We start from the raw sequence: 19,421 nt of genomic DNA on the forward strand, positions 1-19,421 counted from the left end.
AATTCACCAGTTAAGCCCTCAGGTTCTGGGCTTTTCTTTGATGAAAGACTTTTTATTATTGACTTAATCTTTTTCCTTGTTATTGATTTGTTTAGATTTTCTATTTCTTCATGATTCAGTCTTGTAGATTGTATGCACCTAGGCATTCATCAGCTTCTTCTAGATTATCCAATTTGTTGCCATATAATTGCTCATAGTAGTCTCTTATGATGATTTTTATTTCTGTGATATCAGTTGTAATGTTTCCCCATTCATTTCTGATTTTACTTAATTGAGTCTTCTCTCTATTTTCTTAGTCTAGCTAAAGGGTTTTCAATTTTGTCTTTTCAAAAAACTATTCGTTTCATTCATCTTTTATATGTTTTCATCTCTATTTTGTTTATTTTTGCTCTGATCCCTATTATTCACTTCCTTCTACTAATTTTGGGTTTAGTTCATTCTTGTTTTTCCAATTCATTTTGCTGCAATATTAGATTGTTTATTTGAGACCTTTCTAAATTTTTGATGTGTTTGTCTTAAAGCTGCTTTTGCTGTAGCTCATAGATTTTGGTATATTGTGTTTCCGTTTTCATTTTTCTAAAGAAATTTTTTAATTTCTTTTTTTTTTTTTTTTTGCAAGTAAAAATAATTTTATTTATTGGTTTCAATTTTCTTGATATTACACATTTTTAAATTAATTTCTTAATGGTCTATCTGGGAGTTACAATTAACATCTTAACTCACTTCTTAAAATTTTTTTTTATTGTTGGAGCCACTATTTAGGAGTATGTTGTTTAGTTTACATGTGTTAGTATAGCTTCCAAAGTTCCTTCTCTTATTAATTTCTAGTTTTATTCTATTCCACTCTGAAAAAATATTTGATCAGATTTTGATATTGAAAAACTTACTAATACTTGTTTTGTCGCCTACCACATTATCATTTTTGGAGAAAGTTCCATGTGATGATAAGAAGAATGTGTATTCTGAAACTGTTGAATGGAATGTTCTGTAAATAGGTCCATTTGATATAAAGTGCAGTTTAAAACTGACGTTTCTTTATTAATTTTTTGTGTGAGTTTGGATGATCTGTTCATTGCTGAAAGTGGAGTGTGAAAGTCCCCTGTCATTAATGTATTGAAGTCTACTTTCCAGTTAGATCTAATAATGTTTGCTTTATATATCTGTGTGTTCTGGTGTTCAGCTTATATATATTTATAATTGTTATGCCTTCTTGCTGAATTGGCCTCTTTATTATTATATAATAATCATAATTTTCTCTTTTTATAGTCTTCATTTTAAAGTTTATTCTATCTGATACAAATATAGTGACTCTTGCTCGCTTTGGTTTTCATTTGCATAGAATATTACTTTCCACACCCTTTATTTTAAGTTAATATATGCCATTACCAGTGAGAGGCATCTCTTGTAGGCAGCATAGAGTGAGTCCTGTTTGTCTTTCTTTTTCAATACATTCATTCACTCTATATCTTTTTATTGGAGAGTTTAATCCATTTACACTCAAAGTTATTTTTGATAGATAAATACCTACTTATGCCATTTAGTTGATTGTTTTCTATTATTTTGTAGACATTTTCTTTCTTTCTCTTTTGTTTTTTACCTTTGTTGTTTGGTGGTTTTCTGTAGTGATAAGCTTAGACTCTTTTCTCTTTTTCATTTGTGTTTGTGCTGTCATTTTTTATTTTCTTTGTTGTTCCATTGAGGCTTATATAACAAATCTTATAGTTATAGAAGACTAATTTAAATTGGTAACAATTTAACTTTGGTTGTACACAGGTATTCTAGACTTTTACTTTCTTCCACAAAATTGGTAATTTTTTTGCCTTAATTTACATTTTTTATACTGTGCATTCCTTAAAACTTTGTAGCTATAGTTTTTTTTATTATTTTTATTTTTTATTACACTTTAAGTTCTGGGATACATGTGCAGAACTTTCAGGTTTGTTACAAAGGTATACATGTGCCATGCTGGTTTGCTGCACCCATTAACCCGTCATCTAGGTTTTAAGCCCTGCATGCATTAGGTATTTCTTCTAAACCCCTCCCTCTCCTTGCTCCGTACCCCAGTGGCAGGCCCTGGTGTGAGATGTTCCCCTCTCTGTGTCCATGTGTTCTCACTGTTCAACTCCCACTTATGAGTGAGAACATGCAGTGTTTGGATTTCTGTTCCTGTGTTACTTTGCTGTCAATGATGTTTTCCAGCTTCATCCATGTCCCTGCAAAAGACATGAACTCATTCTTTTTTATGGTTGTATAGTATTCCATGGTGTATATGTGCCACATTTTCTTTATCCAGTCTGTCATTGATGAGTAGTTGGGTTGGTTCTGAGTCTTTGCTATTGGGAATAGTGCTGCAATAAACATACGTGTGCATGTGTCTTTATAGTAGAATGATTTATAATCCTTTGGGTAGATATCCAGTAATGGGTTGCTGGGTCAAATGCTATTTCTGGTTCTAGATCCTTGAGGAATTGCCACACTGTCTTCCACAATGGTTGAACAAATTTACACTTCCACCAACCGTGTAAAAGCGTTTCTATTTCTAGCTATATTTATAATTGACCATTTTGACTTGTCAACTTCACACTGGAGATTTAAAACGTTGCATATCACCATTACAGTAATCTGAATTTTATTGTGCATTTATTTGTACAGTTGAATTTTATACCTTCATATGATTTTGGTAGCAATTAATGTTCTTTTGCTTCTGGTTAAAGCACTCCCTTACAGATTTCTTGTAAGGCTGGTCTAGTCATGATAATTTCCTTCAGCTTTTGCTTGTCTGAAAAAGACTTTTTTCTCCTTCATTTCTGAAAGATAGCTTTGCTGGAAATAGTGTCCCTGACTGACAGTATTTTGTTGTTGTTGCTGTTTTCAGCACTTTGAAATATCTCGTTCTGTCTTGGCTTGCAAAGTTTTTGCTAAGAAATCTACTAATAGTCTAATCAAGATTGCCTTATATATGACTTGATAGTTTTGTGTTGCTGATTTTTGAATTATCTTTTCGTCTTTGATTTTTGACAGTTTAATCATAATGTGCCTTGGAGAGGACCTCTAATTAGGTCTTTTGAGCTTCATCAATCTGAACGTCTATATCACTCCCTAAAATTGGGAAATTTTCAACTGTTATTTCCTTACTAATTTTTTTGTACCTTTCTTGTTTTCTTTTTTTCTAGAACTTCCATAATACAGATAACTGTTATCTTAATGGTGTCCATTTTCATTCATTTTTCTTTTTCATCTTACTTCTATATTTTATATGATTTGTCTGTAGCTCAGGAATTATTTCTTCTGCTTGATCTAGTCTGCTGTTGAAGCTCTCAATTATATTTTTAAATCTGTTTCATTGACATATTTCTTGCCAAGATTTCCATTTCTTAAATGCTTATAACATCTATCTCTTTGTTGAATTTATCAGTCAGATCAGGAATTGCTTTCCTGATTTCATTGAATTATCTATCTCCTGTGCCTTGCTGAGTTTTCTTAAGACCATTATGTTGAATTTTTTCAGGCAATTCATACATTTCATTGATGGTGTGTCAGTTACTGAAGAGTTATTGTCTTACTTTGTTGGTATTATATTTTCTTGCTTTTTCATGTTTTATTTTTCCTCTGTTGACAGTTGTGCACCTTATAGAAAGGTTATCTCTTCCAATTTTATAGAATGGCTTTTGTATTAAAATATTTTTACCTGCAAATGTGTTCTAGGGTTTCAGTTAGGTAGGATGTGTTGGCTTTGGTTTTGCATAGGAGTATCAGTGTAGTCTCCATGCAGTTTCTTCAGCTATAGTCAAAGTCAGTGAAATCTGTGAGTGCCTTAGTGGCCTAGGCTGTAGGAGTTGCTATGATTGCTGGGGCACTACGTCTCTGCTGAGGGTGAGAGTGATGGGATGCTCTGAATGCTGTGGGTGTGCAGGGACTTCTTTGCTACTGGTATGACTGCCTGATGGGGTTTGAAGCACCAGGCTGTTCCATCAGGCTCTAAAGCTATTCAGTAGCTGTTTTGCTGCCATGTTTGTCATGGTCTCTCTGTTGAGCATAGCCACCTGATTTTTGGGGAAAGAACACCTTATTGGCTCTGTTTTTAGTGTTCTGTTCTCCTAAGCGTAGGATCTGAGTAGTTGGGGTTGAGCCTCTGTAGTCACTGGAATGGGGAAGATGGAGTGCCTTTTAGGCAGTTTATTCCCAGGGGGTCAGGAGCTATAGTAACTTCTCAGCTGGGAAATGATACACTACCATTTGTGAGCATAATATAAGGGCAGCAGAGCCTCAGGAAAAGGGAGATGCACTGACTACTGTCTTCTGTCATAAGACGTACTCTCACAATGGCTCTGATCTCTAGATAATGTCTTACAGCCACAGCAGTTTGGATCACAGTGGAGACGGGGCACAAAATAGCCTCCATCTTTGGAATTATGCAACCATGTGGGCTTTTTTGGCAGCTCCCTATACTGGGCTCAGGGCCTGGGAGGACTGCAGGGTTCTTCTGCAGCAAAGACTGTAGGTCTCTGCAGCTTTCACGGAGGTTGCTGGGGAGCCTCCTGCTTACCTTTCTTTGCAGAGAGAGTCCCTCCTGGTTCAGAGCCAATCCAAACTGAGAAAGTGGAGACAGGTGGCAAAGGCAGGGTGTTTTGTTCCCTTTTACATGCATCTATCCTGAGTCTCTGTGCTCTACAGGATTTCTGGCACTCCCCTGCTGTACTAAAGTGCTTTCCTTCAAATACTCCATCAAAATATCATTATTTGTTTATATTTTTGGTCTTTTTTTTGGGGGAGACAAGCATTAGGTACCTCCAGTCAGCCATCTTGCTAATGCCACCTGAGACTTAACTTTTTTTTCTAAATTAAGTATATGGGGACAATAAGTCTCTCTCTAGAGTTTTGTGAGCATTGGAGATAATGTTTATAAGGTGTATGGTTAATAGTAGTTGCTCAAATAATGCCCTTGATGATAATGATGGAATGTAGATAATGATATGATGAGGATAAGAATGCCTACATGGATGATGAATTAGGGGATGTAAGACATACATAGATAGAAATAATAATGTAAGGCTGGATGTTATGAGTACCTTAAGAGAAATTTACTTATTTCACAATGGAATGTCAAAAAAGAAACATATACGTTTACATATTAGTATTAAGAGAAATGTTGCGCTAATTTAGAAAATGATAACTCAAAATAACAAATGTATGCCCTGGTTACAAATATGCAGAAGCGTACATATATGTTAAGAGGCATCTAAAATGATTTGATATAGTTTGTATATTTTTTCTATAGAGTTATTTTACTCTGTGGTAAAACATATGCAACGATACCTACACACACATCTATGCACACTCACACAGTTACCTAGTGTGGGCTTTTTCTCTGTCAAGAGGTCTTTTCTTCATACTAACCTTGGTTTCTAGAGCAAAGAACTCATTACCAGTCAAGGCTGTTTTGGAAGCTATGACAAATGAATCCATGGCTTTGGTCCAGTTTCTAATGGACATGTGTCCTATTGACAAATATCTCCTTTCACAATGGGCATGCTTGGATCACTCAGCTGTCAGATCACTATCAAGGGAAAAAGAATCAGTCAAGCATCCATCTTCTTTTTGAAATATGAGACTATCTTCGTGGGCCACAGTGCCCATTTCTGCAAAGCAACCTTGGAAAGTATGCATGCATTAAGGATAGATGGAAACTTACCTGCAGAGATTCAGAAATTCAAAGATTACAGGAAAAGGTAGAGATATCAGGAAAATGTGTTGTGCAAGTTGAAAGTGGCCAGAAGTTACCTGCATCTCCTCTATCAGAATATAGTGTCTTTTTCCACCCTTTGAATTTGGGTTGGCCTTGTGACTTGCTCTGACTAATATGAAGTAGCAATCATGCAATTGTGAGGTTCCAAGGCCTAAGCCTCAAGATACCTTTAATTATTTTGATTGTTCTTTCAGAAATATTCTCTGAGACCATTATTCAAGAAAGCTAGAATGGCATTCCAGAAGATAAGATGCCACAAGAAAGAGAACAAAGGAGCCTCAGTTGAGTTTCTGCACAAATTGTCAGGCATAGAAGTGTGGGCATCTGGGAGCTTTTAACACACTTGAATGTACTTGCTTGAAATATTCCAGATGAAACCAGCCCAACCAACCATCTGAATTGTGAGAAATAATAAATCAATGTTGCTTTAAGTAACTAGGTTAAGGGGTTGCATGTTACACAACAATAGATAACTGATACATTTGGTCATGGGGATCAAGTGAATTCCATAAGTGCCTTTCTGTTTGCTCCCTGAAAAAACAATTTAGATAGCAAGACTGGGGTTGGTTACATCTTAAAACATGACATCATGAAGCGGAAATGGCCAATGGTTGTGAGTTCCACAATTAAAACAGATTTATTCATTTAATAGCTATTTGGGAATCTAGCCAGCATTTGCATTCCCTCTGTACTCTGAAATTAGTCCATCTTGTTTGTTTTCTTCTTTCCCACCCCACCTGCCCTCAAATTTTCACTTCCGTACTAACCAGGAAGCCATAGAATTTTGCTCTCAGTTATACAGAGCAATGTGCTCTCTCCTTCTCATATTCAATCATTTATTCACTCATCAACTCACACTCTCACTCATCACATATTTATCAATTACTTACTTTATGGAGGCAATATGCGGGGGATATTTCTTTTTTACCATAGGTAAAAAAAAAATCATGTCATGGTTGCATATTCCAAATCCATTATTGTGCCTAGCTGGGAAAGTAAATAAATGAAATAAACTTTCTTTTCAAAGTACTCACCCTATTTAAAAGAAAAGATTGGTTATAAAACTGGTATTTTCTTATACCACATGTATCTATGTATATGTGCACACATGTTTAAGTGTATTATGTGGTATATGTGTATTATATGCAGTTTCATATGAGTTTATGTGTTTTGGGATATTCATAAATGTGCATAGATGAGAATGCATATATTTTTGTTGCCATATGCCAGTTGGTATAGCGTATGAGTTTTAATGTGTGTGTGTGTGTGTGCTTATAAGTGGAAAAAAGTACAAGCAGGCTAGGGATAGTGGCTCATGCCTGTAATCTCAGCACTTTGGAAAGCCGAGCCAGGTGGACTGCTTGAGCCCAGAAGTTCTAGACCAGCCTGGGAAACTTAGAGAAACCCCATCTCTACATAAAATACAAAAATTAGCTGGGTGTGATGGCATGAGCATGTGGTCCCAGATACTATGGACCCTTAGGTGGGAGGATCACCAGAGGCTGGGGATCGAAGCTATAGTGGGCTAAGATTGCACCACTGCACTCCAGCCTGGGTGGCTGAGTGAGACCCTGTAGCAAGTAAAATAAAATAAAATAAAAAGAGTACATGCAGAAAATATGCATTTAATATGGATACATTATGACTTGAGTGTACATGAATATGTGTATGTAAACATGTATATGTGTATGAGAAAGAGAGGAGGAAAACACATTGGATAAAGAATTCAGAAACAAAAGTTGGTTCATTTTCTATATGTTTCTAATGAAGTAGAGGCTCCTCATGTCTTTGTTTTAGGCATCCCTGCCTTAACATTCCTGAAAGCATCAAAAATAGGAAGAGAAAAGATGGTCCCCGAACTTCTAATATCCTCTAAATTTCAGTATTCTATTTATTCATCCCTAAACTTCACTCCTGGGCATTAAAGATCTCTAAAAGAAGACTGTAGCCATCATTTAAATAAAAAGATCAAACCCATCAGTACCATTATGAACAATCAACAAGGAAATATTGAGAAGGAAGATGTAAATAAGTTAGTATTAAACAAAACTGAGCATTGATATTTTATGGGGCTTTTATAGAGACAATCACATCACCAGTCAAGGGCTTTGGTTACACAGGTTAACCCCTGAAATGTGCCACATCAGCTCCACTAATTAAAGATCAGGGAATTTCACTGAACCCATTGATGACATGGACTGTTGACAGAATGCCCTTTCTAGGCTGTTAAATGAGCAAGACCTTGGTTAGCAGTCATTACCCGTTTGGAATGAGTTGCTTGCTTCTCTTTCATACTGCACCCTTAGGAAGTCTTAATGGGCATATGTGTTTTATTTTTCTAGATTTAGCAATCACACAAAATAATGATGCAACAAGGTCTCCATTGTCTTACCTTGGAGACCCCTGCCTGCTCAATACGTTCAACAGTTATGTTTGGGAGGTCCCAGTCTCATCAAGAAATTTCAACCTCTAACAAACCAAACAAAACTATTATGTAATTTGTTGTGTTATCCTCAAAGCAAACTTGTTAAGCATCTGAAACATCCTCAGAAATCTCCCACTCTACTATTCAGCCTTGCTAACAAATAATGTTTATGGCACTATTTAAAATAGAACTGTAACAACAAAGAATTTCCCCTTTTTAAAAAATTGAATTGAATTTAATTTTTTAAGTTCTGTGGTACACGTGCAGGATGTGCAGGTTTGTGACATAGGTAAATGTGTACCGTGGTGGTTTGCTGTACCTGTTAAACCATCAGCTAGGTATTAAGTCTATTTGCCAGTAATACACATGCATTATTTCATTTCCTCTTTACAGTATCCATGTAGGTCATTATTATTATCACTATTTCAAAGATGATGAAACGGAGACTCAGAGAGGATTAAGGGACTCACAGCGGCATATGATAAGAACCTAGGAAAATCTGGATTAAAATCCAGGTCTGCCTTATATACATTTATTCATTCAGCAAGTATTTGCTGAGCACTGTCCATACACTAGCACTTACTCTAGAAGCTTGGAATACAACATTGAACAAAACACAAAAATTCCTTCTATGTGAATTGATGACTGGATTTCACAATGTGAATATCATTGCTGACCTTGATAAGAACAAGTTTAGTGGTCATGAGTGACTGAAATATTTCAAGGGAGGATGAGAGAAAGGGGTTTGAGACAGGGAGTTAGACAACTTAGAGAATGCTTTTAGAAAATTTTGCAGTGAAAGGTAGCAGAGGAAAAGACAAAAGGAGTCTCTGTCTTTCTCTCTCTGTGTATATAGAAGATACACACATATATATATATATGTATATCTTCAAATATTTTAACTAAGCAGAAACTAGTGGGCAAGTAGAGGGGTTGGCTTCAGACAGGAACATAGACAGCAAAAGAAATACTGGGGAATAATGTTAAGGTTCTGGATATCAATTTCGATGGGAGGGATCAAAGAACATGAGCACATAGTTTTATTAGATGGGACAGGGAGCTGGGAGCTTATGGAAATTCTCTCTCTCTGTTTCTTTTTCTCTTTCTTTCTCTTTCTTTCTTTCTTTCTTTCTTCTTTCTTTCTTTTTTCTTCTTTCTTTCTTTCTTTTTCTTTCCAAGCTCTCACTCTATCACCCATGCTGGAGTGCACCAGGTACGCACCATCACACCCAGCTAGATTTTTATTTGTTTGTTTGTTTGTTTGTTTTTGTTTTTGTAGAGATAGTGTTTCGCCATGTTGCCCAGGCTGGTCTTGAACTCCTGGGCTCAAGTGATCTGCCTTCCTTGGCCTCCCAAAGTACTGGGATCAAAGGCATGAGCCACTACACTTGGCCATGTTGTTTTCTTTTTTAATAAAATATAATGCAAAATAACTAGTTGAGACTGAGCATTAACATGAAGAGATTGGAGGCTTGAGGAGAACAAAAAAGGTAGAAAATGTTATCTAGAGGAGTGGGAGAGCCGCTGGGCCAGGGGTCAGTGTTATGATGTCCTAGCAGTATCAAGGACAAACTCAAGTCTAATTTGCATTTAAATATTGCAGCATAACTTTTCTTTTAATACTTTTTTATTCTTCTTTCTTTCGGTTGTCCTAGTTCTTAATCACGTTTGCACAGAAGAGAAATACAAATTTGTGGCTATAGCCTTTGTTTAAACTTAGAAGTACTAGATCCCAATAACAAATCAGTTGCCTAATAGCATTATGAGTTTGGGCTTGTTAAAGTTAAACCTCAGTTTCCTCATTCATCGTATGAAGTTAATTTCATTCATAATGCTTTTGTACAGTTCAAAAGAATACTTTATGTAACATGTATTAATCATTCTAAAGTGGTATATTCATGAGTTTTTCTTATGTTTTCATCTGAAGTCTATGTAGTAATGTGTCTTTAATACTGTATGTTTTATAATATATATTTGCATACATTAACTATACATTCTTGGTCTCTTCCACAATATTGTGTGTAATATCATCCCAAGTTAATGTCATTCCCATTTTTTGGTGGGAGACATAATGAAGTTTCAGATTGAGTGATTCACTCAAATTTATGCAGTCCACTCTGGCTTCTGTAGAAACTCTGGGCAGCTGATTGACATTTTAGAGACCTTGGTCACAGAACAAGAGCAGATATATTAAAATAGGAAGAAAGCAAATTGTTATTCAGGACCTTAACATTATTCCCTAGTGTTCCTATGACAATTTAAGTCTAATGACTTTTGTAGATACTAGAGTTCAGGGGTATCTGCTTAAAGAACTGTCAGCTGCAAGAGCTAAATATAGAGATTTTGGGGGCATTCAGAGGTCTCACACAGAGTATCCAAAAGAAAGAAAAAAATGCATAAACGGGAATAAACTCTAGGTAATATGGGTGTTTTTCTGAATCACCTAAGTAATTGCAGACAAGCAGAGGAAGATATTGAGTCTTTCTTTAGAAGAAAGAAGGCTGGAATAATAGGCACTTCTTCAAACCTTGAATCTCATGTTTAAGTATGCACAACACATTTTAATTATCATCACTATTATACCATTCATCACCATGCTGCATTGTAATAAGAGGTAATAGGATGCATTGTCCCTTTCTTACATTAAACGTGTCAAGTACCATAAATAGGACAATTGACATAATTGCTGTAAATCCCAGGGTGTGTATGTGTGTGGGTGGTAGTAGGGGAAATGATCACCCAGCCCTCACTCACAATATTCTAGGATGAATTACATAATTGCATCTAAAAATGGTATGTCACCATTAAATGTACTCACAGTTCTTGCCTCTGGCACACCACCACCCTCACTCCTCTTTTCTGGGGAGGAGGGGTTGCTATCGTTTTCATTATGTTCCTGTAAATCTTCCCTATATTCTGTGGGCTGATTGGAGACCAAAAGTAGGGCTGATATTATTGGAAGCGAGCTCATTAGTTAGTTAAAATAAACCTTATTTAATTACCTTTGGATGAGGAATGGGATAGGACATTTCACATTTTCATGACAATACAGAAATTGAAATTAAACAACATCATCTAAAATAATTATATTCCAGAACTCGTCTTGACATACTGGAGGAAGAAGGGCAGGATCAGCCATCTGACAAGGATTTCAGCTGCAGTTTATGTAGAAAAACATTGCAAACTTGTTATAGTATCTCACAATTTTTTAAAAAATCACCTAGAAACAATCACAGAGGGAGATGTACATAGTAGAAACACCACCGTCTCCCTAGCCAAAAACATGAGGTAGAAGATGAAGAAATTTTGGTTATCTTCAAAATGGAGAAGGGTAACTAAAGCCATTGAGAGCTGGGAGCCATAGTACAGTCCCAGAGTCAATCCCATTATCCCATAAAGCTCATCTAAACAGACCATTCTAATCTGCAAAATGGCAGAGAACAGTCATAGAACATGCATTTCTAACTTGTGTTTTGCCTTGCACTGGTGAATTACACTCTATTTTTCCTTAACATTGCTACCAGAACTGTCTTTTTATGAAAATTTTGTTAATACTCCATTAGGCTAAGCTTCATCCTAAATTTTTTTCTCTCTAAAAGCGGTCAGCATTTTGAAAACACTTTGAACATATGCATTTAGAATTCTTGTGCTCACGTCAATTCATTTTCCATAAAGCATCTAGAATGATTCTTCCAAAAGTTTAAGATGAATCCTGCCCTTCCTTTGCTAAATAAATTTTATTATTGCATTAGGAAAACATTCAAATTTGGTAGCATGTTTTAAAAGGCTTTAAAAAAATGCTTATTGGCTTTTTGGCTAAGATCAAATGTAAAATGCTCCTTTTGATCTGGCTCCTGCCTAAGGTATAAACCTCATTGCGTATTATCTTTTCCACCCATTCCCCCTACCTGAACCCCTTGATCCCTCACCTTTTTATTTACATTTTCCAAGTTAACCATATTATCTGCCATGAGGTCAAGATAGAGACTCTTACATCTGTCAGGGACATTCTCTCTGCATGCGTAAATTACAACATCACCTGGCTAACTCCTTCTATTCTTCTGGTGTATATTAACTATCAATTTCTTTGAGAAAGTCTTCAATGCCTACTGCTCAACTCACATACAGGTGATTTAGATATTCCAAACAAGGGCTAGCATAACCTCTGCTTCCACTACCTGAGCCTTGTTCTCATTGCAGTCAATGACACCCTCATCTGTCTTCAAGTCAGAAATCTGGAAATCATTCCTTTTCCTTACTTCCTTACTTCCCCTCCCTGTTTTATTTGGTTCCAAAACAATCCTTTGGCCAGTGATCTTCCTCTACTTTTAAAATAGATGTCCTGTATTTATCCAGTTTTCTCCACTTTCACCTTGGCCATTCTAGCCCAAACAATCATTTCCTTTCACAGTGACTACTACTTAGCCTCTCAGCTGACCTCTCTGCTCCATTCCTGGAAATCTACAGCCTATTCTCCATAGGTAGGAAAGATTCCTTGAAAATATGAATCAGATTTTGTTACTCTCCCTGCTTAAAACATCTTGGTAGCTTCTTATTGAACAGTGAGGAAAGTCCAAACTGCTTGTGAAAATCTTTAAGATATTATGAAAACTGGACCCTGTCTACCTCCTGGGTCCCTGGTCAGTGCTGGATTTGGCTAGCTACTTCTCATCACTCAAAAATCAATTTAATTGTCATCTCTTCATCAAGCCCTTTGTGACTACTCTTCCCACCATCTACCTACTCATTGTCTCCTAGTCCTGCTCTTTTTCACCCCATAAAAGTATACATTTTGTAATTTTTATTTTTTCTGTCTAATCACCACAATGTAAGTGTCATGAGGGTGGGGAATATCTATAACTTATTGACCACTGTTTCCTTATGGTCTAGTCCAGTGCTTAACGCAGAGTAAGTGCTCAGTATTCATTGAATAAATGAATAGCACCTACTTCATATAATGATAATTACTTGTTTAATTGTTTTCCACTCAGATATACTCTTTGGGGGCATAATCGGGGTAGTCTCAACATCACCTTGACACATTATCTGGTAAATTGTGATTTTTAAAATTTTTTATTGACTGATTAACTCAATTGCTTATAAAACAACATTTGCCCATCTTTTTACCCACAAATTTTATATAACAGTTATTTGATAAATATTTTTAGATGGATAAACACAGGCAGCTTTAAATTTCTGTAAGCATTTAAAAGTGAAGAAGAAACAAGGCCCTGATAATAAAGACATTAGGGGGCTATATATTCTGTATTCCATCCTGGAAGCTCTCATTGCAGATCATCTTTTTTCTTTTTTGTGTCTTGTTTTGTTTTGTTTTGTTTTTGAGATGGAGTTTCACTCTGTCGACCAGACTGGAGTGCAGTAGTACAATCTAGGCTCACTGTAACCTCCACCTCCCAGGTTCAAGCGATTCTCATGCTTCAGCCTCCTGAGTAGCTGGGACTACAGGAGCATGCCATCACTACTGGCTCATTTTTGTCTTTTTAGTAGAGACAGGGTTTCACCATGTTGGTCAGGTTGGTCTCGAACTCCTGACCTCAGGTGATCTGCCCACCTCAGTCTCCCAAAGTCTTGGGTTTACAGGTGTGAGCCACTGTGCCCGGTGCAGATAATCTTAATTAAGCCTGTAGAACTTAAAGTAATTCAGCCTTCTAAACTTATTTCATCAAGCATTTCTTCCTACTTAAGTCTTAAGTTATGAGAAAGATGCTTTGTAAGAACTATTGAAGAGAAAAGAACAAGGGACTTGAGGAAGAAGATGGGGATTTAAATATTACCTCTGCCAATTACTGTTCATAAGACTTAAAAGAAGTTACTTATTCTCTCTGCACCTTACTCTTCGCATCTTTCAAATGGGTGTAATGATGTCTTTCTGTCAGTCTTATCATGTTAACAAGGCGGCGTGTTAGTGCCCGTAACACAGCAGGCACACAGTAAAGGTGTCTCTCACTTTGTAGCTCCCAACCAGCCTACTCTCATCCAAAATGTATGAAATAATTTTGTTGTCATTTTTGCTGTTTTCTTTTACTACAATAGTAAAGGAGACTTGGCTGTGACTCTAAGTTCCTTTGTTTACAACAGCTGTTCTCCATGGAGTCAGAGATCATTAAGAGTTGATTTTGACCATATACATACCAGCCGCAGTCAAGATACAATTCTTCAATCTTCCCTGGAACTGCAGATGGCCACAGAACCATTTGTGCCTTGGAGACTGAGTCATTCCTAGAAACAATATGGAAGGAAATGACCGTTTGCTACCTAACATATAAGCTTTATGCTGATGGAAAATACTGAAATCTTCCTAATTTATTCTTTTTCTTTATGGATATTTGTACTGTTTTTTTCTTTAATGTTCTAGAAAGAAGGCCACCTTGATGACGTTTCTTAACATAATAATAACTTATATTCGTATAGTGCCATATACTATTTCTACTACAGAGCTACTTCCATTCATTCCAAATGACATTTATGAACCACCACGTGTCAGTCACTAGGGATGTAAGGTAGATTTTAATGAAGAATCTGCCCACAAGAGATCATGCAGAAGTATATGGTCACTAAACACTGAAATCCAGACCAGCTCCTGTTCAACTTTCGGGCATATTAGATATAAGCCATGGTCCCCATTTTAAAGCTGAGAAAACTCATCTAGAGAGTGGATAAATAGCTTACTCAAAGTGACTCATAATTGCCTTCTATCATGATTTCAATAGCTAAACTTCACTGACCCATACTACTAAGAGAAAATTACTCTAAACAAATGAAACATGTAAATTGATGAGTCTTTTAAAATAAATATATTTGTTTTATTTCATATGGAGAAAAAAGCACAAATGGTTACATAATTTGTGATAAACAGACAAGACATATAATTACCATAGTTCACAGGACTTCAAAATCACTTCATTAGAATTTCTAAAACCATCTTAAATAGTTTGACCCTGGGTGGGGGGAAAGTGTTTATATTGTTAATGTGCTAATACGTTTTTCCTTTTGCCTGTCTTCATAATGTTCTCTTTATGATAATCCATGCTTTAATCATACCAGATTGTTATATTTTCCATAATAATTTATGTTCTTTACCGTGCCTTGAATCTCCTTGTTTTCTTGAATACCAGGGATATGATACTCATTCTATAAGATTTTGTCAGATAGGAACTCCTCTCCTGATTTCTTCAGATATAATTAGTTAGAAACTAATTTATGATCTCACAACACTATGTAAATATTTCTACTACAGCATTTTAATCCATGATGCAACAATTATTTCCTTATGCGTCTGTGTTAAGTATATAATCCCTGACTTGTCTATCATCATCATTATGGACAAGAACAGTACAAGTAATAGTTACAATATGTTAAAGGCTTATTACATGCCTGTGTTACAGACTTTACAACAATTATTTTATGATAACAATTCGCTGTTATTATATCCATTTTCCAAGTGAAAAAAAACAGATTCAGCCAAGTTCACAGAAATATGAACATGGCAGTCACAGAATTTAAATCCAGATCAGCCTGACTTTACAGCCTAGAGACTCTTTAATTATTACATCAGAGCCTATCTCTGTACTTGACACTCAGGCTTGTACCTAAATATTTTTCGAGTTGCATTAAAAATTAAACTTAGAGATTGGATGGGGATGCACTTTCATCTAGCTAAAGTCAGATAAATACATATTGCAAATTAGTGAGGCCCAGATTAATGAGGCCCAGGCAGAGTTCTGGTGGTGGTGCTAGCAGATGTTATTATGATCTATTATTATAGCTAATAATCATCATAATTACAGTCTGAACTATGTGTCTTGGTTACATAATTTTCTCTGACTCATCACAGTGCTTTAAACTGGACAAAGATATGGTGTTATCTGCTGTGTATGGTTGCAGTTATATTAGACAACTTGAATAGTTGAGGGAAAAATTAAATGTCTTGCATCCAGCTCTGTCGTGTGTTGACCTAAAGTGAAATAAAACCAATAAGGAAGATGTCTCTTTAGTAATTGTTGAGGCATCCGTTAGAATCATGCTATCTAGGGAAAGAAACACTTACATTTATTTAGCACCTACAATGTACTAAACGATTTATCTCATTTAATTCTCTAAGAGATTAGGAGGGCTAGTGATTATCATTGTTATTGTGTAAATTGAGGACACTGTGACTCAAAAGTAAACAGTTGTAAGGTCAGTGGGGAAAAGGATAGACACTAGGTGAAGAAAATTGACAGGAAAGTACTGCAGTGATACGGACAAAGGAGCCTGTCCTTGCACTTCCCTGATGGCAGAACATGGTAACATGATTGGAGCAGAGTTTTAGGTCCCGAATGATGGAGCCTTGATTACCAGTGGGCCAGGTCACCATAGGTCTATGAAGGGACTTCTCTCACTTTTGCCTCCCTTGGACCAGCTAATGCAAAGCCTGGTAACTTAATGCTTATTTACTATTCTCTGTTTTCCTTTATTCACACACTTCAAGATACTATTTTCTTTGTGTGATTGCCAGTGGTGGAAAAATTAGTTTAGAGAAAAGAGGGAGAGATTTTAATTTTTTTTTTTTAAATAAACAAACAAATAAATAAATTTATTCTTAATTCTCTTTACATTCTGTTTGGATATTTTCTAATGACCTGTCTTCAAGTTGGCTAATTTTTTTTTCTTTTATTATTATTATCATTATTATTATTATTGTTATTATACTTTAGGTTTTATGGTACATGTGCCCAATGTGCAGGTAAGTTACATATGTATACATGTGCCATGCTGGTGCGCTGCACCCACCAACTCGTCATCTAGCATTAGGTATATCTCCCAATGCTATCCCTCCCCCCTCCCCCCACCCCACAACAGTCCCCGAAGTGTGATGTTCCCCTTCCTGTGTCCATGTGTTCTCATTGTTCAATTCCCACCTATGAGTGAGAATATGCGGTGTTTGGTTTTTTGTTCTTGCGATAGTTTACTGAGAATGATGATTTCCAATTTCATCCATGTCCCTACAAAGGACATGAACTCATCATTTTTTATGGCTGCATAGTCTTCCATGGTGTATATGTGCCACATTTTCTTAATCCAGTCTATCATTGTTGGACATTTGGGTTGGTTCCAAGTCTTTGCTATTGTGAATAATGCGGCAATAAACATACATGTGCATGTGTCTTTATAGCAGCATGATTTATAGTCCTTTGGGTATATACCCAGTAATGGGATGGCTGGGTCGAATGGAATTTCTAGTTCTAGATCCCTGAGGAATCGCCACACTGACTTCCACAATGGTTGAACTAGTTTACAGTCCCACCAACAGTGTAAAAGTGTTCCTATTTCTCCACATCCTCTCCAGCACCTGTTGTTTCCTGACTTTTTAATGATTGCCATTCTAACTGGTGTGAGATGGTATCTCATTGTGGTTTTGATTTGCATTTCTCTGATGGCCAGTGATGGTGAGCATTTTTTCATGTGTTTTTTGGCTGCATAAATGTCTTCTTTTGAGAAGTGTCTGTTCATGTCCTTTGCCCACTTTTTGATGGGGTTGTTTGTTTTTTTCTTGTAAATTTGTTGGAGTTCATTGTAGATTCTGGATATTAGCCCTTTGTCAGATGAGTAGGTTGCGAAAATTTTCTCCCATTTTGTAGGTTGCCTGTTCACTCTGATGGTAGTTTCCTTTGCTGTGCAGAAGCTCTTTAGTTTAATTAGATCCCATTTGTCAATTTTGGCTTTTGTTGCCATTGCTTTTGGCGTTTTAGACATGAAGTCCTTGCCCATGCCTATGTCCTGAATGGTAATGCCTAGGTTTTCTTCTAGGGTTTTTATGGTTTTCAAAGCAGTGTGTAGAGGGAAATTTATAGCACTAAATGTCCACAAGAGAAAGCAGGAAAGATCCAAAATTGACACCCTAACATCACAATTAAAAGAACTAGAAAAGCAACAGCAAACACATTCAAAAGCTAGCAGAAGGCAAGAAATAACTAAAATCAGAGCAGAACTGAAGGAAATAGAGACATAAAAAACCCTTCAAAAAATAAATGAATCCAGGAGCTGGTTTTTTGAAAGGATCAACAAAATTGATTGACCGCTAGCAAGATTAATAAAGAAAAAAAGAGAGAAGAATCAAATAGATGCAATAAAAAATGATAAAGGGGATATCACCACCGATCCCACAGAAATACAAACTACCATCAGAGAATATTACAAACACCTCTATGCAAATTAACTAGAAAATCTAGAAGAAATGGATAAATTCCTCAACACATACACCCTCCCAAGACTAAACCAAGAAGAAGTTGAATCTCTGAATAGACCAATAACAGGAGCTGAAATTGTGGCAATAATCAATAGCTTACCAACCAAAAAAAGTCCAGGACCAGATGGGTTCACAGCCGAATTCTACCAGAGGTACAAGGAGGAGCTGGTACCATTCCTTCTGAAACTATTCCAATCAATAGAAAAAGAGGGAATCCTCCCTAACTCATTTTATGAGGCCAGCATCATCCTGATACCAAAGCCTGGCAGAGACACAACAAAAAAAGAGAATTTTAGACCAATATCTTTGATGAACATTGATGCAAAAATCCTCAATAAAATACTGGCAAACTGAATCCAGCAGCACATCAAAAAGCTTATCCACCATGATCAAGTGGGCTTCATCCCTGGGATGCAAGGCTGGTTCAATATACGCAAATCAATAAATGTAATCCAGCATATAAACAGAACCAAAGACAAAAACCACATGATTATCTCAATAGATGCAGAAAAGGCCTTTCACAAAATTCAACAACCCTTCTTGCTAAAAACTCTCAATAAATTAGGAATTGATGGGACGTATCTCAAAATAATAAGAGCTATTTATGACAAACCCACAGCCATTATCATACTGAATGGGCAAAAACTGGAAGCATTCCCTTTGAAAACTGGCACAAGACAGGGATGCCCTCTCTCACCACTTCTATTCAACATAGTGTTGGAAGTTCTGGCCAGGGCAATTAGGCAGGAGAAGGAAATCAAGGGTATTCAATTAGGAAAAGAGGAAGTCAAATTGTCCCTGTTTGCAGATGACATGATAGTATATCTAGAAAACCCCATTGTCTCAGCCCAAAATCTCCTTAAGCTGATAAGCAACTTCAGCAAAGTCTCAGGATACAAAATCAATGTGCAAAAATCACAAGCATTCTTATACATCAATAACAGACAAACAGTGAGCCAAATCATGAGTGAACTCCCATTCACAATTGCTTCAAAGAGAAT

The sequence above is a fragment of the Pongo pygmaeus genome, chromosome 13 (assembly GCF_028885625.2).
Source record: "Pongo pygmaeus isolate AG05252 chromosome 13, NHGRI_mPonPyg2-v2.0_pri, whole genome shotgun sequence".
Classification (NCBI taxonomy): domain Eukaryota; kingdom Metazoa; phylum Chordata; class Mammalia; order Primates; family Hominidae; genus Pongo; species Pongo pygmaeus.